We start from the raw sequence: 22,981 nt of genomic DNA, 5'->3' as shown, positions 1-22,981 counted from the left end.
TTCTTTGGCTTTCTTATGGCTTGTCTACACTTGAAAGTTTAATTTGGATGAAGGTAGGGTTTGCATTTAAAGTGCAGTAGCTATTCATGAATATTTCCATGTGCGGACACTCCTAATCCAGAACAAGAGTTCATTAACAGAAACAAGACGTTATTGTTCTGCAATAAGTGTCCACACATGGAATTAATCAGGAAGAGTTCTCTGTAGACAAGCCCAAAGTCTCCCTATTTTGGTGGTGGGAGGAGAGATGCTCTGAGCAGAGGACTAGGAGCAAGGAACTCCTGAATCCTGCTTCTGACACAGACGTCCTCTGTGGCCTTGGGAGAGTCACTTAAAATTCCCTCTGCCTCAGTTTGCCAATGGGGAGAAAAGTGGGAGTAATACTGACCTACCTAGCTACTTGCTGGGGGTGTGTGAGAGTTGTGACTAATAAAGCATTCAAAAAAAGTTTGAAGACTGAGAGCCTGATTGTTTCTTTCTCTCTTATAGACACCTATGTGTAAATCTGGGGTGACTATTTAACTCCATGGAGCTGTTATGATGTGAAGGCAGCATAAGGGAGAGGAGAATCGGGCCCTGGAAGTGTGATAGCTGTGCTAGGTGCTTTTATAAACTAGCCTCTTCTTACTACAGGGAGCTGGCTTTGCATTTGGATAAACCTTTAGACTTCTGGAACTGGGGAGTAGGGAGAGAGGCACAGAGGATGGATTGTCTGAAAGTTGACTGGTCCCACTGTTCCTTGAGCCCTAAGCTCTTTTCATAATGCTGCTTGTATAAGTGGGCTTGAAGAAGCTTAAACTCTTGCAAAGCAAGATCTGGGATTCCTTCTGGCCTGCTTGGTGTGCACTTTCACCTTGCTCAGCCGGTGCCCTGGGGCTGGGTGAAATCCTCCCTTGCTGTCTCTGTCCCCCTGGGAAACTCTAGCAGTTAACCTCTGTTGAACAAAATTAATTGGGAGCTATGAGGAGGTCTGTCAAATGAATTTTATTTTGAAGACTGGCTATTGAAATGTCTGAGGTGAACAGTCCCCAGTGGCTGGAGGGGAGGTGGATTCCAGTCAGGTGGGCTGGGGTGGCAGAGGTAGGGAGGGGTGTGTGTATGTGTGTGTGTGTCTGTCTGTGTGTGTGTTTAAAATCAGAGCCATTGTGCACCCCAAACCCTAGTTATTAAACTTATCTAGTAACCAAGTGGGGAGCCATGTGCTGTGAACTGATTAACAGTGGGCTGCTGGGCATGCTACTTAAAAGGATTAGCAAACCTTTCCTGATGCCTGTGTTTTAATTACAAAAAATGGGGTCTGAGTGTTGACTAGCTCTAACTGTGCTGTTGAGTCCTGGCTGTAGGGCTATTTGTGGCGTGTGGGGAGCTCAGAGTACCTCAATGAAAGCAGGTCTTAAAGTAAGGGGCTAGTGTTTGTGGAGGGGGTGAAAAGCCCCTGTGTTCTGCAGGGAAGGCAGGTGCTTTGTCTCTTTGTTTGCAAAGCACGTGGCAGGCTTCTTGGGTGATATATTTTGAGGCAATATGGTGTATTGGATAGGACACCGGTCTGAGACTCTGGAGATATGGATTCTGTCCCTAGCTATGTCACTGACTGCTGTGTGACCTTGGGCAGGCTGCTTTGCCTCAGTTTCCCCAGGTGTACAGTGCAGATAACAGCCTCAAAGGGGTGTTGAGGCTTAACTGATTAGTGTTAGCATGTTGCTTTAAGGCTCTGGGTGGCACCGGAGTGCGCCATATTAACACCTATCTGAATGCCAGAGTCTGGTTTTAGCAACTGGGTCTGCTGAGTCTTATAGTGAAGTGTAAGCTGAGTGAGAAGAGGTCCTTGATTCCCCTTTTAAATAGGAGCATGGCTATTTTTTCTTGTCTGCAGGACGGGAGGGGAGAGACACCTGCCTGCTCTGTGAATCGGGGCATCTGTAGAAGAACATTGTCACCCTGGAAATGGAGGGAATAGCTGGCATCCAGTGCGTTCCGTGGAAATACGATGCAGATCAATTACAGAGTTTGACTGAGAATAAAATAGGGCTGTCCCAGTTTGCCAGGCTGGTCTCACCTGGGCTGTGTGCACATGTGCATACGGGGTTGGAAGTGTTGATATCATGTTATAGAAGGATCTAGTCTCCCTCTCCTGACCTCGGCCTAGCAACAGACAGGGGGTCTCAAAGCCCTCGTTCAATTTCCAAAGTCATTTTCAGGGATGAGAGAGATCTGTGGGGCTGGAAAATCTTCCAACTATGAGGATTTACAGCCTTTGCAAGTGTTTTTTATTGCGTCCCTTCAGAATCTAAGATTTCATGTAAAATGTGTCTAGCCATTTCAGTTCAATGGAATACACTACCTTAGATTTTGGACTTGAGTCTGGAGCTGGCAGGACTGAAATGTTGGCACAAAGAGGCCTGGTCTTTTGGTTGCTGTTTAACTCTTAACCGTAATAACGACGGCAGACGCACTAACTGTATTAATCACTCTGATGCTGATTTGTACCAAACACTTGAGACTGACAACACTGCTGCAAACTAGGGCATTATTAGAAGCAGTCGGTGAAAAATGATCTTGCCCAAGATAGTATAGCTAGTGGAGTGGGGGCAGCTGGGGATAGAACCCAGGAATCCTGACTCCCAGTTGACTGTTCCACAGCACCTGCCCTGATATGCTGTTCGTAGACAATGGATGCATCTAAGTAATAGACAGCGGTGATGAGGGGTGTGTGCATGGTGATCTGTGTTGATGAGCATCCCCTTAGTCAGGCAGCAGACCCCAGAAATTTATAAGTAATGTTAATCCTCTCCTTTTGTGCAGTGCCCTGCCCCCTCCCCCCCATTAGCGTCTGTTCTAATTGTACTGTATGTGTCTGCTGCAGATCTGCTTCTTTCACAGCCATTTGATCAGGAGCCAGGTGATGGGCACAAAGCGTAAGGTTAGTCTCTCTCACCCAGAGAATTAGGAGCTGTGTTTCTGAAAGGGGCCCCGCAGCAGGGAAAGCCGCGTCAGAGTGAAATGTCTTCGGGGAAACAAAATAGTACTTTGATTTTGCCGCCCCTCCCCCCATTTTTCCCTTGTCAGAGGTAAAGAGAACAAAGCAGAGTAGAACTGGTGATTTTTATCTGTGGAAGTACATTTGTTTGTGTAGCTGGGGGAGGGGAGATATGGGTCAGCCCTGTTTGTCTGAGAGGCCGTGGAGACAAAAGGATGTTATGAAATCTTCATGTTACTCTTATTCCCCCTCCCCAAAACCAAAACCCTCTTTCAGTAAAGCCAGAGGAGCCCCAGGAGCTGTTTATATAGTGCAGCACTCTGAAAAGCACTCAGGTCCCTGCTCTGAGGTTCTGACAATTTCAGGAGCTTTTTACAGTGGTTATCTCTTTCTGGCTTTCTTCGGGGAACAATCCTGCACTGACAAAGGGTGCCTAGATTAGACACTGCAATGATGGATGCTGTAGAAGATGCTGTGATAGATGGGATGTAATAGGTCTCCTTCCATCTTTAATGTCTAGGATTCTTTAATGTCCAACACTCGCTTCCAGGTATCTGTGTAAACAGTATCTAGGAAAGACTTCCCACCTCGTCATCTGCTTCTGCCCAGCTCTCGGTGAAGCCGTAACCCTGGAATGTGCCATTAGAGTGAAAGGATCATCTTGTGACTCAAGCCCAGGGTAAGATGTCAGATCCGGGTCCTATCCCCAGCTCGGCCACTGACTTGCACTGCATCCTTGGGCAAGTCATTCTCCTTTCTGGGCCTCCATTTTCCCATGTGAAAAATTGGGGCAGATGATAGTTCTGTGTTGCACCAGGGTAGAGGGGAGCTCACAATCCCAAGCAGCTCACAGTCTAAATGAATGCAGGTCGGGTAGATGTGATCGCACAGGGTCCTGTCTCATAGTGGTATGTAAATTATTTTTAACTAGAATGCCAACCTAGCTGCTTTGCAGATTGCTGTGAAGGCGAGGGCTCTGCCCTGAAGAGCTTGCAATCTCCTGTCATCTGCTTGGTAGATGAAGTCCACTTTGTGGAATAAGTGTGTGTTTGCTGTTTGCTCTTTGAAGGAGGGATGTGAATGAGTGTGCGGGGGGGGGGGGAGTAGAAGGGGCATTTTTGGCCATCAGTCCATTAGCCCAGACATCAAAATTAATTTCTCTATGGGAAGCAGTCCTGATATCTCCAAGATTATGATGAAATCCAGAGGAGCATGGGTCTTATCATTCTGGGTCACACTGGGGGTCCATTTGGTCCAGTATCCAGGCACTGACAGTGGCCAGTACCAACTGCCTCCAAGGAAAGTGCAGGAAACTCTGCAGTTGTCAGTTATGGGGATCTTCAGTCTCTCAGGCAAAACTATTACCAGATCCAGTGTCTGGAGGCTGAAGATAGACCAATTCAGACTAGAAATCGGGTGCACATTTTTATCAGTGAGGGTAATTAACCATAGGAGCAACTTACCTAGGAACTTGGTGGATTCTCCATCACTGACAGCTTTTAAATCAAGATTAACTGTTTTTCTAAAATCTGTGCTCTTGTTCAAGCACAGTTATTGGACTTGAAACAGGTAATTTAATTTAATTTTTTGGCCTGTGTTTTGCAGCAGGTCTGACCAGGTGATTGCAAAGGTCTTTTCTGGCCTTAAAATCTGTGAAACTCCCCTCAGGAAAAGCTTCTTTCTCCCTCCCCTTCTCCCAGCTAGAGGTTAATTCATGCCCTGAAGCAGTAGGAGAAGAGAGGAGTATCTGACACTTTTATAGCACCTCTCAAGTCCGCCTGTCTCTGGACACCCACATTATGCTGATTGCTGAAGAAATGCAGAGTGCCTGAGTCTAATGGTTCTGGTCAAGTAATATCTAACATGTAGCCTGTCACTTATTTAGTAGATTAATCTGGGGTTCTCTGCACGCAGGCACAAAGTCCAGTGTGTTTCCCTGGACATTTTCAAGGAGGTGTTTACTGGGCCTGTGGAGATGGTAAAATCCTTGTAAACATATCTGAGGAAAGGATGAAATGACAGTAAGAACTCCCCATCTGCTGTACTTCAATGGATGTCAAGGCCGTGTAAATAAAACCCCCTCTCTCAAGCTTGCAATGATGGAATAAAAATCTGCAATGGCTTAAGAGCCACAGGCTGCCAGAGCTGCTGCTTTGCTGTTTATCTCTATTCCTTGGGGGTTTGAAGGTTCCTTTCATGGAAGTGTTAGCAGCATGCATGGGGAAAGGAGGGCTGGGCAGGTGTGTCTGTTCTGTATGTTCTTATTCTAACCTCATCACCAAAGTATCTGAGCACCTTTTAATAGTGCATTGAGCAACGCAGATAACATCTGTCATGTGTGGTTCATTCTCTCCGAGGGGGAGAATTGTGTGTCTATTGTGGTTGGGTTTTTTGTTTTTTTTTAATGGCTGTGCTGTTCTGTGTTTATCATAGAGAAGGCAGGTTAAAGAAGTGTGCTGGGTCCTTGGCGCAGGGGTGGGAAGATTTGTGATGTCCTGGGTTCGTGAGGGAGTTCATTCCAACAGTCTTAGACCAGCCCTCGAGAAAGCTCCATCTCTGGCACAAGTGAGCTTTATCCTTATGGTTCTAAGTTTTGTTGTAGCTGAAGAACAGAGTCATAAACCACAGCTCTCATCCCGGAGCTTTAGGGTCTCTGAGATATGCTGGGTGCAGGCCACTGAGCGCCTTAAAGATAGGGACTGCGACCTTGAGCCTCTATTGTATGGCAAGCCAGTGTGGCGAGCCGGGACTTGTTTTGATGCGCTCACAGTAGCCCACGTTGCTGGAGAGATGTGTTGCAGCATTGTGTGTGCTGAGGGGGAATTTTCTTAGTCTCTGAATTCATTACTCTAGATTCCCTTTCGCCTTAGATAGGATTGGATGCAACTCCTATAGTTTTCTTGTTGAGGGAAACATAAGTACTTCATCTTGGAGCTGCTCCAGAGCCCACTGAAGTCAGTGGGAGTTGTGGAAAGGCTCACACTCTCTTCACTGGGCTTTGGATCAGGTCCATGGAGCAGACAGGAGAGCTTGGGGGATTGGCAGTGGACTGCAGAGTCTTCCACCCAAGAGCCACTGCGGTAAAATCAAATCCAGCCGAGGTTGGTAGTAACCACTGGTCATGACTATCTGCTGGCTGTTTGGCCTGTGTGAAATGAGTTTGCTGGGCCTCAGCCCTGTTCCTAAAGGGCAAGTTATTCACATTTGCAGCCAATTGTCCCACTAGATGGCAGCTCTATTGGAGAGGCCAAATGTTTATTAGATCATGGAGGCTGTGCCTACCTCTCCTGCCCTTAGAGGCAGTTACGGGGGGCACAGGTGGAGTGGGAGAGCTTGCATAGCCACTGTCAGTGCTTCCCCTCTTCGCTGGATAGAGGATTTCGGACTCCAAGGCCGTCAGAGCCTTTTGCCAGTGGTAAATTCACATGTAAATAAAGAAAAGCGATTTTAAAAGAACCATGGTTTCAATTAGAAGCTGCTACTTGGCTTGTGCTTCTGAAACTGCTACCGCCCAAATGAATTATTGATACAGTCTTGGGAAGTGATAAATTGTACCACAAAGGTGTAATGTTGAAATCCCGCCCCCTGCCTTTTCTTTAGCCTTTTGCAAATTGAAAGGTCGAGATACAGGCTGGGATTTTCAAAGAAGCCTGAAGGAGGTCAGTGGGAATTAGGCACTCAACTCCTATAGGCATATGTGAAAACCTGACCCTTAATCCCTGCCCTCTGGTTATAAACCCACCCAAGGTTTGTGCCACGGTGCTGCTTTCACTGAGGGCCAGCTGCACCGCTGGGACTCACTGCAGATTCACCCTATGGCATTCAAAATCATGTAGGGCTATTGGGAGCGAGGCTCCACCTATTGCAGGTGGGGAGTTCAGTCTAACCCTTCCCCCCGCCACATGCTTTATCCTCATTTGCCCTGAACCCTGCAGACGTGGTGCAAGTGTTTGCATTTGACTCTGGCATATCCGGGTACCAAAATGACAAACTTATTGTTAAATGGCTTATGACCATCGCAGCAAACCAGGTGGCCTATCTGGTCACGTCATGGAGACTAAAGCTGCCCAATCTTATCTGATAGGCGAAGGAAATCCTAGAAGCATCTCGCAAAGAAAAACAGGAAATGACACCTGCTTGTTACGCATGTAGCTGGCTCGCAGGTGCCTGAGATGGACTCTTTAAGCAAGGGTTCATTTTAAGCTTATGTATGTATTTTGCGGTAATGTGCAAAGTACGGAGGTCACTGCTGAGTTAATGGTTTACACTGGTGTTTACCCTTAAATTAAATGTCTCTGCCAATATCAACTCATTTCCTATAGTACAAACACATACACATGCTCATTCACAAATCCAGCAGTCCTGATAGGAAATGTAATTAACTACAGAGGCTTAGGGGAATGGGATTTGGAAGGAAGAACTGAAATGAGCCTCAAAGGGACTTGGTTCTGTCATGGATCCAGACTGAGAGAATTGTGTATGAAACAGACTGCTGGCCTCAGCCAACTGTGTGTATTTGGGTTGAAAATATTCACCCCTCCCTTCTCTGGTGATATTGAATTAATTTTCCTTTTACTCTGTGCTGCTGTCGAAAGGGGCCAGAGTGATAGTGCTGGCAATTGAAGCTCAGTCTTTATTCGGATATTGCATAGACCTTATGACTATCCCTGGCTTGGCAAATAGGGGCAGGAGAGCAGTTTGAATCAATGTCCTGTCCATGTGTTGGTGCCTCTGGGTAGTTGTGGTGTTTTTTTTTTTTTTGTGATGTGGGGATCTGTTTGCTAGGAAGTGGATTGAGACCCCGCTGCCAACACAGAGCTACTGTCAGGTAGCATTGATTTTGTACCCTGTCGTCCTGGGCCAGATCTGAGCCAGTGCCCTGGAGGTGAAAGGCTCTGTGTCTGATTACTAACACCTTAGGCCAGCCAGTCCCTTTCAAACTTAAACCTGCCACTTCTGATTCCTGTTTGTTTTCAACAGGAAATTACATCACATATGCCAGAAGGGAGGGATGGGCTCGAGCGGTGCATTTTAGCTGTAGAAACATCTTGTTCATGTCCTCCTGTCTGTTTGGCTTGCATCTCTCTCCCTGAGCCCTGGCTAGCTAGTTCCACTAGGTAACCTGCTAGCTCCATAACGCCTCAGGATCTGCATGGCCAAAACACACTGCCTAAGTGGGAACTGATTTATCCATCGGCCATTCTCTCTCCTGTCCCCATGGAAGAGCCTCCTTGTATCAGATACAGCATCCCTGGAGCATGTCACGTGGCCAGCTGCATGCATCCACTTGTTAAATGCCTGTGCCATGACTCAGTGAAAAGTGTTCGGGGTGTTTTTCTTTCCCAACAGCACAGTGATCCACTTATCCCATCACCTGCATAAAAGAAGCCCTTTTGGATGCCTCATCCAGAGTCACATCTCCCCATATCTCCCTTCTCTCCAAGGTCCAAATTGACGCAAGCAGAACATCAGTTTCAGGAATGAAAAATGACATGAGATTAACAAGACACTGTTTCTAGAGTCCCCATTTCCATCCTCCTGTGTTTGATGTAATTTCACAGTAACAGTTGGGTGGAACTATGGGGGAATGGCCGTGCTTGTGTGGGATGGGCCTAAATCTCAAAGAGATGGCCCTCCTAAAGAAGGAATGCTTGGAAGGTATTAGCCTTTAAGCCTGAGCTGCAAAGATCACACTTGGATTGGAACGATCCCAAAGTTGGACGGTGGATTGGGTGCAAGGAGCCAGGGCAGCAACTACAGAGGGTCCTGTCTTCCATTTCAAATGCGCCGTCCTTCTAATCTGCTGCTCTTTCCCCTGGGGAAATTAGCAAGGATACTGAGTGAGGAAACCTTGCAGCCTTGGAATGGTAACAGCTCTGTGCCAAGGTTAAATTTCATCTTAGGGTTTTAGTAAGGCGTCTCTTTTCTTAACCCTGTCGTGTTCAGTGGTGGGATTTGTCAGTGTGTCCAGTTGGCACTGGACAGTTAATGAATGTCTCTATAGCCCATATAATCCTACATAAAAGGGATTGTGAGGGCTTTGCTAACCATGTGCTGACGCTGTATTTTCTGTGCACCCAGTTGAAACCTCGAGACCCCTTGGAAAGGAAGAGCTGCAAATGGCTTAAGCATGCAGAGTGATGGGAGGTGAAATGCAGTAGACAGCCTGGTGAAAAGGGAACAGAGCTTCATGCACAGAGGAGAATTCTCTTTTCTCTGCTTGCATGGCTGAGTCCTCTTGCAGGAAGAGACCAGCTCCAAACCAACCATATGGAGGCAATTTTGTAGGTTCTTTCCCCCTGGGGGGAGCGGGGACTGACTATGGTTCTTGCAAAAGTTTCTGTCTGAGGAAGGAAATAGAAAGGGGGCTGTGGAAGCAGAGCCAGAGGACACCCATTCCTGATGGTTACAGCTGATGGAGAAAGCTCTCGTCGCTCCTGTTGCTGCACAGCACACAGAGGACCTGGACGCTCCTTTCAGCATCCGTTGGCTCGAGATTTCGTTGCTCAGGTAGTGAGGTTTGGTAGCCCTCCCCCACCTCCCGCATATCCCCAGCAATGTGTCAGCTGTTCTTGTTCTCCTTATTGCTCTATAAATAATTAGCTGACACAACCGGTTGCTTATAGCCCTTCAATCTCCCTCAGAGTCGCCTCGCCCATCCCCCTCTCTTGGGGGGTTAATTAGCTCTGATCTGTGTTCTCGTTTGGTTTTCCTCTGGCCGCTGTGTCCTCCCCGGTTTGGACAGTTTCTCTGAAGAAATTTGTCTCACATCCTCCTGTTTTCATGCCACTTCTGAAACTCCTCTTTCCCATGCGCAGGAACAGCCCACGGCCAGCATTTAGGGCTTGGCCCCAGCGCAGCTATTCCATGTATGGACGAGGGTAAAATGGGGGAGATTATCAGTTTGACCTCGTGTTAGTGGGACCTCCATCAGTGCAAACCCAGCCTTGCCCTTGTCTCCACATAGGGCTCAGCATCACTGCAGCGACACTGATTGCTGACTATCCATAGGGAAAGCTTTACCTTCCCAGCGCTGACCAGCCTCCCCTTGCCACTGCGATCCGTGAGTAGCTGTCACGCTGCAAGCATTTGTCATCCCAGTTGCGCAATGCGATGGGTCAAAGCCCCCTGCCGTGAGCCATTTGGGATCGACAGACTCTGAATGGCTCTGCATATAGGCCTAGGAACATACCTGAATGTTGTCAGCTCTTACTCTCCCAATAATAATCCTATGTAACTCTAGCTATTAATTGTGCTTCTTGTCCATAAATCTCATAGATTCTAGGGCTGGAAAGGACCTTGAGAGGTCATTGAATCCAGTCTCCTGCCCTCATGGCAGGACCAAATACTGTCTCGACCATCCCTGATAGACATTTATCTAACCTACTCTTAAATATCTCCAGAGATGGAGATTCCACAACCTCCCTAGGCAGTTTATTCCAGTGTTTAACCACCCTGACCGTTAGGAACTTTTTCCTAATGTCCATCCTAAACCTCAAAGCACTTTAAATTGGAGGGAAAGTATCCTTATTCCTGTCTTACGGGGGGGAGGCGGGAGAGGGGGAAATTGAGGCACAGAGAGGTGCAGCAGCGTAACCAAAGTCATCCAGCAGGCCCATAGCAGAGCTGAGAATAGAGCCCCGGCCCAATGCCTTACCCTCTGGAATTGCTAGCGGTATGTGAAATGATATTCCAGTAGAGGCCAGTTGGGAACTACTATCTGCCCTTTCTCATAATTCAAAGTCAATAAGTCACTTGAGTGGAGAAGAGGACTCTTCCCTTGCCCCCCAAAAAATCCTGTCTCTCCATCAAATTTAAAAATGATGGAAAGAAATACCTTTTCTTTCATGTAATATAATCAGTGGACCTCCATGCCACATGGTATAATTGAGACAAATAAATTTGGTAAGACAAACAGACTAGGCCTTTTTGAATAGAGTAGTGAATGCAGAATAGCATAGAAGAGAATACAGAACATGGACCACTGTTCCTTAGCATCCTCTTCTTTCTAGCCTGGACCACATAGCAAGGTCAGTTCTACAAGTCCTTACCTTTGCTAGTATTAGTATTGCATTATGGTTAGGGTGACCAGATGTCCCTATTTTATAGAGACAGTCCCGATATTTGGGGCTTTTTCTTCTACAGGTGCATATTACCCCCCACTCCCGTCCCGATTTTTCACACTTGCTGTCTGGTCACCCTAATTATGATGGCGGGCTGGGATAAGGCCTTCCCTTGAAGCAACCACCTGGTATTATTGACTGTTGGAGCCAGATGCTAGTTTGTTCTAATCTCCTGGTGACGCTGTGTTCTCTGAAATCAGCAGCTATTTGTGCACTCTGAAGAGGGGACTCTCCCATGTATAATAAAGAGTAAAGAACTTGACAGATGCAGTGGGAGGTTTCCTTCCTGTAACTGGGGAAAATCCAGGAGTAGTCACTGAGTTTGTTTGACTCTGCAAAAATTGCTTTGTCTTCTGTATGATCAGGACACTTTCACTCGCCTGCTTCACTGCCAGTTTGTAATAGGCAACAGACCAGAGTGGCTTGTTTGCAGTAGAACTAGCTTTATGAAAATCTTGAAATAAGTATATATATGGAGTCTCATTCCTCCTAGCTCAAATGCTACTTAAGAGTGACCGTTTGTATTGTGGTAGTGCCTGGTCATCTTCCAGGACCCCATTGTGCAAGGCACTGTACAGGTGTAGAACAAAGAGATGGTCCTTGCCGCTAAAGAGTTTATAATGTAGTCCTGCAGCCATTTCCAGCGAGTGGTGACAGTGGCTGCTGTGGTTAGCTGGCTAGTTCAAATGGAGAAGATCTGTAACCCTAACCCAGTTTAAAAGTATTTGTCTATAGTAATCTCTCTGTCTCGGCCCAGTATGAACAGGGTGGCATATGGAGTTGAATCTGCTGCTACATTGAACTCTGTCTCTTCAGCCTTTTTTTGAGGTGGGTGAGAGGGGGACAGCAGGAGGATTTTCTAGGGTGGCATGATTTCCAGTTAATCCATTCTCACTGTTTAATACCTCAAAGCATAGAACGGTGACCCCACTATCCAGGAACCACTCCTGTGGAACGTTGATTATGTCAGGTGAAGTGTTAAGGGTGACAGTGTCCGTTTGTCTGTCTTGATCCATGCCATGTTCATCATGTTGCTGGAGCATAGCATGATGAATCTTCTAAAACAACAGAAGTGCTTATCGACTCAGAAGAATGCCCTGACTTGAACACCCAAAGGCTGTGTATTTCCCTGCCTTTCTTTGTCCTCTTAACTCAGGGAGTGTCCGAACAGCAACACCTTTGGCTGTGTTTCAAATGGTATCCTCAGCGGATGTCTGTAGGGAGTCCTTTGTTCTGCTTGGCCAGCAGGATGGTGGCTGTGATGTGAGAGTTGAATGGCAGGGGAAGAGCTTTGTTGTTTGGTCATTGCTTACATTTCTAGAGCACCTCTTATCCCAGAGAGTCCTGAAGCGTTTTCATGGATAGTGCGTATAGAGATGTAGCTCCCACGTGGGTGGAAATGGAATAAGTGTTCTGCTGCAGCAAAGTCTACCCTGGAGGGATTTTTTAGGAGTTGGAGAGGAAGAGGAGTAACTTGCCCAGCTGGAACTGCATGCAGATGGTAGGTTGGCAGGCAGTAATTTCTGGAGTTGGTGGTGTGTGTGAACCTGGGCTTAATTCAAACTGGATTCTTTAAAAGTCACATGTAGTTGATTGGATTGGTTGCAAGTCCTGTTGAATCATTCTGTTCTTGGTCCATGCTGCATTTATTGTGTCATCATTCGGCCTGTGTTCCATCCTAGACTTCAGAAAACCACTCTACAGCAATATACCTCAAACCCACTGCTCGCTTAGGGTTGGATTCTGCCACTCTTCTTATCCTGATTAGTACTATACCTCCCACTGAAATGGGAGGGCCTGTTTGTGAATGAAGCAAGGGACTACTCCATGTAAGAAAGCGTGGCAGAGTCTGGGCTTTCTAATGAGGATATCTGTACCAGTGTGGGAGAGCAGCACTTACTCAAGGAGAAATGCATGGGGCATGCCCTGCATTACACCAGTGCAGGGTATCTGTGCTTGGAGTTTGCACTGCTGTAGCCCTAATGTGACTAGATCAGCCTAGCTACACTTGCACTAATATCTCCAGTATATGGGTTTTTAACCTTCCCTGCACTCTCCCCCTCCCCGCTTCTTTTTTCTTCCTCCCAAGCCATATTCTCTCAAAGTTCTGCAACCCAACCCACCACCTCTTGGGAAGAACAGGAATGGGTCAGCCTCCAAAACCATGGTTGGTAGACTTTTAAGCAGTCAGAATGAGATGATCCCGAACCACATCCCTGAGCCTTGAATAGTCCAGAATTTTTTGTTTAAACGCTTGCAGCTCAGGCCAATCTCCTTCAAAACGACAATCCCTCCTCCTGCAGCCTCCCACAACCCTGCAGTTTGTTTGTCACTGTGAAACAGTGAGTCAGTTGAGACTATTAGTGCTGCCTCCATGTTGCCCTTTACCTGATTTGATCTATTCATTCAGTTTCACAATCCCACCCCCCCAATACTACTTCTCCCTCTCGCTTGCTGCCCCCTCTGATTACGTTTTTTGCATGTTGTTGCTCACACGTTGTGACCTCGCTGGCTTGTGTGCATTTCTTCTGTGTCTCAGGAAAGTACTCTTGATTACCTGGTCAGAAACATGCTGTGCATTTTATTTTTAGCAAGGTAGGGAAAATGAAATGTGCCAGGAATATCGGATGCACTTGGGAGACAGGGCTGGTTTCCCCCTTCTGCCAATGACGTGAGTTCCCTAAGCAAAGGCAGGTTGGGTGGAAGTGATCCCTTGTTGACAGAAACAGTTTCAATGCTCAGGCCCAGGTTTGGCTGTGCAGAGAGGGGGAATGAGGGCCTCTGGCAGGTGGCTCTGCTTTAAGCTCAGGCTTTCTCTCTTGCTGTCTGCCTTTGTGCTTCTGGAGAGGGCTTTTGTTCCTATCTGAAAGGACCAAATAGCTGCTACATCTGTCATTCTAGGAGAGCGGCCGTTTGGGTGTGTTTGAATAAATACTGGGCAGATGCCCTTCTTGGCCAAGGACTGGCTCAGGGATCGCAGAGACAGGCTGTGTCCCATGTGTATCTAAGGGAAGGGCCTGCTTGCATTTTACAGCCTGGCAGCTGCTGGCTGCACGCAGCAGTGTGAAGAGGAGAGCATCCCTGATAGATGTACTGGAGAGAAGATGCTCCTCTCCTGCCTTCACCCAGTGTAAATGCACTGCAGTAAGCTCTTACACTGCCAATCATTTGCAAGATTTAAGAGCTGTTGGGAGGCAGCGTTCATAAGACTGGGTCGCTTGCAATTGCCTTTACTTTCTTATTATGGCAGCACTTAGTGGCCTTGGCTGAAATCCAAGCTCCATTGGGGCAGTCCCTACTCCAGATAGCTTACAGTCTAAACAAACCGGATGGGTGGGGGAACCAGAGGCACGGCGAGGGGAAGTGGCTCACTGGAGGTCAGCTAGACGGTTGATAGCAAAACTAGGAAGAGAACACCAGGGTGGTACCCTATCCATTAGACCGTGCTGCCTCTTAGGCAGGTGCAGCAAGTGGGGTGGGGAGTGCACTTGCTTTCCAGTCAGTGGCAGGTGATACTGACCATGCAGGGATGCCAGGACCCTATGACGTGCTGTGGGGATCCCTTACTAGCACTGTAGGTGTAAGTGGCATTTGAGAGGCCATGTGAAAGGGGGCAAAATTGTCTTGTGGGTGGAACATGGGGTTGGACATTAGGAAGTCTGGGTTCTGCAATGAACTCACCCTGGTTCGCTCATGCTAAGTTTGTGGTAGAGTTCTATCACCTCCGTCGCCCTGTCTCCATCAGTAGAATGGGGATATTTACTTACTGGCTTTACTCACAAGAGCAGTAGATCTGGATAGACTTTAAATCCAATATCTTCCTTTGGAGACTAGTATTGGCCTTATGTGCAGCTAACTCCTTAATGGCCTGTTGAGCACCTCTGTCCATTTGAAGGCTCAAGGCAGGAAACTTTTAATTCCTAGTTTTATTCAAATGTTGCTTTGAATGTATGTCCAGGGTGCTGGAAAGGGCAGAGACTGAATTTCTTATACAGGGCTGAAGAGTCTTCACCAACTATGGGCACAGCCAACTTCTTAAAACAGTTTGTCCTTGGCCCTAAGCTGTCTCCAGCTTTTGCAGGGTACCAGAAGATTGTGCAACCATTGTGACTCAGGGCCGCTTCCTGTTTAAGTGATCATTTAGCTTCCAGGACGCGGACTTCCTTATGAAAGCTTTCTCATGCAACAGCTGCTTTTCTCTCTGTCCACTCTGGGTTTCCGTTCTCCACTGCCTCATTGTGAAATTGTCTACCAGCTCTGCACTGTGCTGACAGGTGGAAAGATTCTTAACTATATGACATTGTGGTCAGTGTCTGGAGCTTTCTGTGGCAGAATTGCTATAAAAATGTAGAACCGCAAACCCCGTTTGCCATATGCAATCAGAGGGACTAGATTTTTTTTTAAAAATAATGGAATAGTGATCTTCAGGATTCCTAGCTCTCTGACAGTGGAATATACAAGATGCTTTGGAGAAAGGTGCAAGAAACTCCACCTTGGACAATGGTGAGATAATTTCCCTGCACGGGAAATGAGTTCTACAGGTTAAGTCTAGAGTGGGTATAAAATACCAACTTGTTATTTCTCAGTTTCACGGAAGGTCTCCTTATTCTTCTGTTTATATGGGAAGGTGAATAGAAGCATCCACATGAGCTCTATCCTGTTAATTATTTTGTATAATTCTGTCACGTCCCCTCCGATTCATCTCCTCACTAAGGGTATGGCTACATTTGGAATTTCAAAGTGCTGCCCCGGCAGCGCTGTGGGAGCGCTGCCGTGGCAGCGCTTTGAAATGTGAGTGTAGTCAGAGCGGCAGCGCTGGGAGAGAGCTCTCCCAGTGCTGCATGTAAACCACATCCCTTACGGGTGTAACGTGCAGCGCTGGGAGCCGCGCTCCCAGCGCTGCTGCCCTGATTACATTGACGCTTTAAAGCGCTGTATCTTGCAGCGCTCAGGGGGGTGTTTTTTCACACCCCAGTTGCAGCGCTGTAAAGTGTGAGTGTAGCCAAGGCCTAAGTTATAAACAATCCCGTTCTTTTCAATCTCTTCTCTTATGGAGATACCACTATGCCTCTAGTCACTTTGAACTACTCTTTCTGTTTCTACTCCATTGAGTGAAAGAGACCAAAGCTGAACAATGTTCCATATCAGGATGTACCTCTGATGTAAATATTATTTATATTACAGTAGGGTAGGGGAGGGTTGTTTTGCCACACACTGTATATTCCTTATGCCAATAGACAAGATAGAGAGAAGGTGGGCAGGAAAACAGAGGATCCAAGAGGTGAAATGACAGCGGGTCAGTGGCAGAGCTGGGAATAGAAACAAGGTGACCTTGTGCCCAGTCAAAAGCATCGAACTGGCATGCCTTTGTGATAGAACGGTATTAACAGTGTTCTTAATCCTGTTCCTCGTGCAAGCTAGCATTTTAGGGCTGGGTTTTTTTGATTGCTGCTGCACATTGAGATGGTTTTCATTAGTCTGTCTATCCACAGTGGCACCCAGGCCTTTCTCTTGAGTGACTACAGTTAATTTAGAACCCAAGAATGTGGCTGAGTGATTCAAATTATTCCTTCCAATGTGTGACAGTTGGCATTTGTCAACACAATGTCATGTGCTGTCGTGCTGCCCAGGGTTTAAGGTAGGCTGTGAATTAGTTGTTCCTGAATAACCTGTGTGTGGACGCTCTTATTCCAGAATAAGAGTGCCTTGTTCCTGCTGCAGTAATTCAGGAGACTAACTCCATGTGTAGATAAACCTTTAGATGCTGCTGAAGATCCTCACAGTCTTGTAACCTAAATAAATTCTTATCATTGGCAAAGTTTGGCCACTTCACCGTTTACCCAGTGATACAAAACAAATGAATACAGTGTGTGACCTTTTCTTTAAAGCAACACCAGAGTGATGAAATTGCTGACTAACTGACTTGGATCTTGCCTCATTCACAATCTGTGAAAACTCAGACAAAGGAATTATCAGTCTTCTTGTCTCAAAACTAAACATGCCCAGTTTTTTTTTAACATTTCCTCATAGGTCACATTTTCTAAGCCTTTTATCATTTTTGTAGCTCTCCCCTGGACTCTCTTCAGTTTGTCCACATCAAAATTCGGGTGTCAAAACCTGGAAACTGTTCTCCAGCTGAGACCTCACCAGTGCTGAGTAGAGCTGCACAATTACCTCCCATGTCTGACATGCATCACATTGTTGAGTCATATTTTGGCTTGGCAGAATTGGATTTATATTTTGTAATTTCAGTGGTTAATATCAATGTTTATTTTTAAAGCCTCTTTAAAATTTTAATTTTTTTAAATTTTCAATTTCGGGAAATTATGAGGGGTCACACTATGGGAGGAGTCAGACAGTTATTATTTAGTGACAGTAGAGGCTGCGATTCAAAAAGTCAAAGCTTTATAACTGTTAGAACACAAATTGTCAACCTCACACATCAAAATACACAAAGTAAATATCGTTAAATGAGACTCTAAATACTCAAGCAGCATTTTTCTTACCTCACCTATCTATAGATTTCAGTGATTACTGATGGAAATATTTTTTGCCACTTTGTGTGTGTACAGTGATATTGACATTTAATGACACTTAACAATACAAATCCTTTCCAGCCCACTCAAATTCAGTTTGTGATCCACTGTAACTCCCAGATCTTTTTCAGCAGTACTACTGCTGAGCCAGTTATTCTGGGCACTGTTGTAGCCGTGTTGGTTCCAGGATATGAGAGAGACAAGGCAGGTAAGAAAATATATAATAAAATATAATATGAATATTCCAGTTATTCACCATTTGGTTGTTATTGTTTGCACTTGTCTTTATTGATTTTCATCTTGTTCATTTCAGACCAATTCTCCAATTTGTCAAGGATATTTTGAATTCTAATCCTGCCCTCCAAAGTGCTGGCAACCACTCCCAACATGGTGTGGGAGTGTCCATATTTTATAAGCGTACTCTCCACTCCACTTTCCAAATCGTTAATGAAAATATTGAATTGTACCAGACCCAGGACTGGCCCTTGTAGAACCCTGCTAGATACATGCTCCCAGTTTGACAGCGAACACTTGATAACTACTCTTTGAGTAGAGTCTTTCACCCAGTACTATGTTTGCCTTTTTCCGGTCCTCTGGGACCTCATCCGTCCTCTGACTTCTCAACAATAATTGCTAAGGTTCAGAGATGCATCAGCTAGTTGTTTAAGTAACACGAATACATCTAACTTATCTAAATATATTTAAACCTGTTTTTTTCCTACTATGGCTTGTGTTCCTTTTTCCCTTGTTAATATTAATTGTGTTGAGTGTCTGGACATCATTAGCTTGAGGTGAAGACTAAAGCAAAATAGGCATTAAACACCTCAGTCTTTTTAATTAGTGTCTGTTATTAGCTCTCCTTGCCTAAGTGGAGGACCTACACTTTCCTTTTGTTTTTCTCTTGCTCCTAATTATTTAAAGAGTCTCTTCTTACTGCCTTTTGTGTTCCTTACTATGTGTAATTCATTTTGTTCCTTAGCCTTTCTAATTTTCTCCCACCTGCTTGCGATAGCCTTTTGTATTCATTCTTTGCAATTTGTCCATGTTTCCACTTTTTGTAGGAATCCTTTTTAATTTTCAGGCCATTAAAGAACTCCTGATGGAGCCATATTGACCTCTTACTATTCTTCCTAGCTGTCCTTCGTATCGGGATAGTTTGCTGTTGTGACTTTAATATTATCTTCTTGAGAAACTCTCAGCTCTCCTGAACTACTTTATCTCTCAGATTTTTCTTCCTCTGGGGCCTTACCTACCAGTTCTCCGAGGCTGTTACTTTGCTTTCCATTTTCCGTAGTTTCCTGCTCTCACGCCTTCCTTTCCACAGAATCACGAAGTCTATGATTTTTGTGATTTGTTTTCAGCGAATTGCCTTCCACCTCAGGATTCACAACCAGTTTCTCCCTGTGGCTCAGAATCGAGTCTAAAATGGCTGTCACCATGGTTACTTTCTAAACTTTCGGAAACAAAAAGTTGATTCCAATACAGTCCAATACTTATCTTGAGATTTGCCATATTACTTTTCCAACAGATGTCTGGGTAGTGCAAGTCCCCCATTATTACCAATGCACGTGTTTTGGATATTTCTGTTATTTGTTCTAGAAATGTCTTGGCCACTTCCTTCCCCTCATTTGTTGGTCTATAGTAGACTCCTACCATGACCTCTCCACTGATTTCCCCCCCCCCCCATTTATTTTCACCCACAGACTTTAAATTGGTTTGCCGCTCATTACCCTTGGACCTCAGAACAAATGGATATATTCTTGATATATAATGCAACACCTCTCTCTTTTTCCTTCCTGTCTTTCGTGAATAAGCCATATCCCTCTATACCAATATTCCAATATCCCCAAGTGTCTGCTACACCAGTTAAGTCATAATTTAGCTTATGTACTAATACTTCCAGTTCTTCCTGGAATACGGTGTGATAGTTGTTTCCAAAGCTGCATACTTAGCCATCAAGCATATGCTTAGGTTTAAATGCATGAGTAGGTCCTTTGACTTTAGTGACTGCATATGCTTCAGTGTTTGCTGGATCAGGTCAGAGTGCTGAGTGCTTGCTCTCTTCATTTCGAACATAGCAGAGCCTAGATCTTAAACCCGGTATTCCAATTGTGGATGTTCTGGAACCATTTGGAGGTGCCCCCTCTACCCTACTGTGCAGTGTAACACTCTGTATATGCATTTCAAAATCCCATGAGCCTGTATTTTTGTGTGTATGTCCATCAATTGCTTTCTGTGTATTTCCCTCCCATGGAATACCTTCACTTCAGAATATTCCCCCTCAGATGTATTCGCTTGGTTTCCCTTTCTCGCCTTCATTTCCTGCCTGTATTTGTAACCTCTCTTGGGCTCCCTTCATGTATTTTTTTCACCATCCTCCCTGACATTTGCATCTCCTCAGTGAATTTCATTAGTGTCCAGTTGACTCTCTCTTCCGGATCATTAATAAAGATGTCCCACATGACCTGTTCTCACATCCATCCCTTTGACTCCCTGCTAGACTCGTTTCTCCCCATCCCTTTCCCTGCGAATCTATGTGCTGCAGTTCGTTGTTGATCACCATCAGCCAGTTTGGAACTCTGCGTAGCAGCACTCAGAGTATGTCCAAGTAATTTGAATACGCTTCTTGATTATCATGATGGAAAATCTTTGATTTCCCCTCTAGGCTGATTCCTCAGCTGAAGAGCAAACATGGGAGTCTTCACACTAGTCTTTACTAATGTTTAAAGTATGTTGAGTTAATTGGCAATTGATTAACTTGAGGTAAAGTCTAGCAAAGGCAAACCTCTGTGGCCCTGTCTTCACTACAAAAAAAGGTGTGTTTCTTTCCTCATTTTAGCAATTTATGAGGTAAAATCCAAGCGAATACAGGCAGTTTGCAGTTCTCAAATGTTAGCAGGTCTAGGTAAACCTTAGTGTCCCTCCCGCCTGTACCTGGATTTGCTAACAGGTGTGAGAACAGACTGCCTTGCCTTTCACTAGGATTTCACTTCATGTTAATTAGCATGAGGTAAGAGCACACCATTTTCCCCTAGTGTGGTCACATTCTGAGGGAAGCTTTTTCTTTCTCCCACCCTGCTCACCAGGCAGAAGGGAGGGTGCCAGTCTCTCTGGCTCCCATTCACAGGGCTGTCATGAGAGACTCATCTTTTTCCAGCAGAAGCTATATTTAGCGTGTGTGCTGCTCCCCTGGGACAGTAAGTGGATCATTTGTGGCAAACATATTGGGTCATCTGAGCTGTAGAGACAACAGAGCATCTGAGATTCAGCAGGAAGCCAGACTGTTAGGCAGGCGACTGGAGCAAGGTAGCAAATCAGAGGCGTGTTTTGCCCCCAGATTGGACAAGAAATGCCTGCCTCTCAGTTGCCAGTGCTGTGAATGGAAGGTGTAAACCCTCCAGAAATCTGGGGATGTCTTAGTGCCCAGAATGTGATTGGCACCTCCCCCCCACCAAATACCAACACCTTTCACTACATCAGCCTTCACAGCCCTCTGCCCCTCAAACCCAATTTGTCCCATGGCCTCAGTTGCAACCTCTATTTGCAGCGGGTCTTAACTTCACACCCAGTCTGCCTCTCGCCTAGCAACATGTTCACAGCGAAATTGTGACTGTCGGTGGCATTTCACTTGTAAACTCTCCAGTCAGAGTCTCTTCGTTCCTGCCTGTGTGCGTGTGTGCGTATAGCAGACCATAGGACAGATTTCCCTTCTGCTTGACTGATCGGCTTCTCTGTACAAATCACGTGTGCCATTCTTGGTGGGAGTGGGAGAGAGAATTCTGGAGCGTTAAAGTTTGTGGAATTGGTGGAAACTTCCTGGGTGAGTCCTGGAGTGATTCATGGCAAATCACAGCCTGAGGAGGAGGTGAGGCTGAGTCAGTGCAGTGGTGTCTGAATACATGCACTTAATTTCCTAATACTGTTGTGTGTTATCCCAGCTGCCTGTCTTCTCTAGTATCCTTCCCGTCTGCCTAGATTTCAATGCAAAGAGAATGGCAAAGGCTTCAGCCTGTGCCTGAAATGCACGGTGGAGGTCTGGTGAGAAGGGGACAGGTGGGATTCGTATTGTTCTTGTAGGGATGCTGGCTTTAAGAACACTGCTCAGAATCTGGCTGTCGGGCAAGTGCCGAGCTAATGCAGGCCACCCCTTCTGGGTGCCATGTTCATAGCTGGAAGTTGGGGAGGGGGCTGATACTTTTCTGTCACAACCATATGAGCAGACCCAGACAGCGTTGCTGTTCTGTGAAGTACAGGAGGGAATGTGACTCTGTCGTTGGCAATAAGTGATGCGGGAGGCACACAGCCAGACTTGCAGGAGAAAAGATCTCCACTGAGCATGCTGAGAGGCCAGGGCTGCATGTGGAGAGGCCTGTATTTTATCTAGTAGCAGCCTGGCCCAGCTTGTGTGCTGAGCTCCGGATGTAACACCAGACAGGATCCCTCCTGGAATCTTACCCTCTAGCTCCAGTCCCACTCATCATACTAAACATGGCCAATTGGAAGGAACTGGAGCCACGGGCAAGGTGTGATGTGTGGGCTTCTCCACTGCCTCTGCAAGAGAGCCAGGGTGAGCCTCTGATTAGACTTTGCAAAGGTGCAGTGAACCAGCAGCTCCTTTTGGAATCACGGGTGCTGCGAGCACTCGGCCCCTTTGGAAACCAGGCTCTGAAGCTCCCATTGCCAAGCGGCCCACTAAATAAATGCAGTTAGGAAGGCTGAGCTATTCAGTGTGTGGTCTCGAAGCTCAGACAATGGCGCTTATTTAAGTGTCCAGCATCTAGCCTGAGGATTTCAGTGAAGCTAGCAAGTATGTTTAGCCTGGTGTGTAACTAATTTCTTTCATGCTGCCTAATGGCTCCTGAGGGATCTAAACTGAGCCAATAGACACAGTGCCAGCAAAAGCCATCTGCTTCACACTGTGGATATGTGTGTGTATGTGTGTGAGAGACAATGACATGATACAGCAGGTAAACCGTTGCTTTACTATACCACCTAATGTTGACAAAGGATGCATTTCCCCATCCCCACCTTTCATTCTTTCCACACATTTTCTAGAGGAGTGGTTAAGGCACTGGACTGAGACTCAGGAGTTGGGGGCTCAGTTCCCAGCTCCGCTACTGATTTCTTGCTTGACCATGGACAAGTTTCTTAAATTCTTTCTGTCTCAAGTTCCTCATCTGTAAAGTGGGGATAATGATAGAGAGGTTGTGAGGATAAATTCATTCATGCCTGGGAGGTACTCAAATGCTGCAGAACTGGGGTCATATACCTAGATAGAAACCAGGAACCTAATTTGATTTTGGTTAAGTGGTGCAGGAATCTGGAGTATATTAGAGATGAACATG

At 46.0% G+C, this 22,981-nt stretch overlaps 2 protein-coding genes across 2 annotated transcripts in view; both read left to right on the top strand.

Annotated features, from left to right (window-relative positions):
* The window catches only part of MAPKAPK2 (MAPK activated protein kinase 2), an 83,340-nt gene that overhangs the window by 25,813 nt on the left and 34,546 nt on the right, over positions 1 to 22,981 (top strand). The gene's annotated exons all lie outside the window — the stretch shown is intronic.
* Positions 3,935 to 22,981, top strand: part of PFKFB2 (6-phosphofructo-2-kinase/fructose-2,6-biphosphatase 2) — a 334,000-nt gene continuing 314,953 nt past the window's right edge. Inside the window, exon 1 of the transcript XR_007774537.1 lies at positions 3,935 to 3,938. The gene's annotated coding sequence lies outside the window, so the exon portion shown is untranslated. The remainder of the gene's footprint in view (positions 3,939 to 22,981) is intronic.

Source organism: Gopherus flavomarginatus, chromosome 5 (genome assembly GCF_025201925.1).
Source record: "Gopherus flavomarginatus isolate rGopFla2 chromosome 5, rGopFla2.mat.asm, whole genome shotgun sequence".
Lineage (NCBI taxonomy): Eukaryota > Metazoa > Chordata > Testudines > Testudinidae > Gopherus > Gopherus flavomarginatus.
This window is presented reverse-complemented; position numbering and strand designations above follow the sequence as displayed.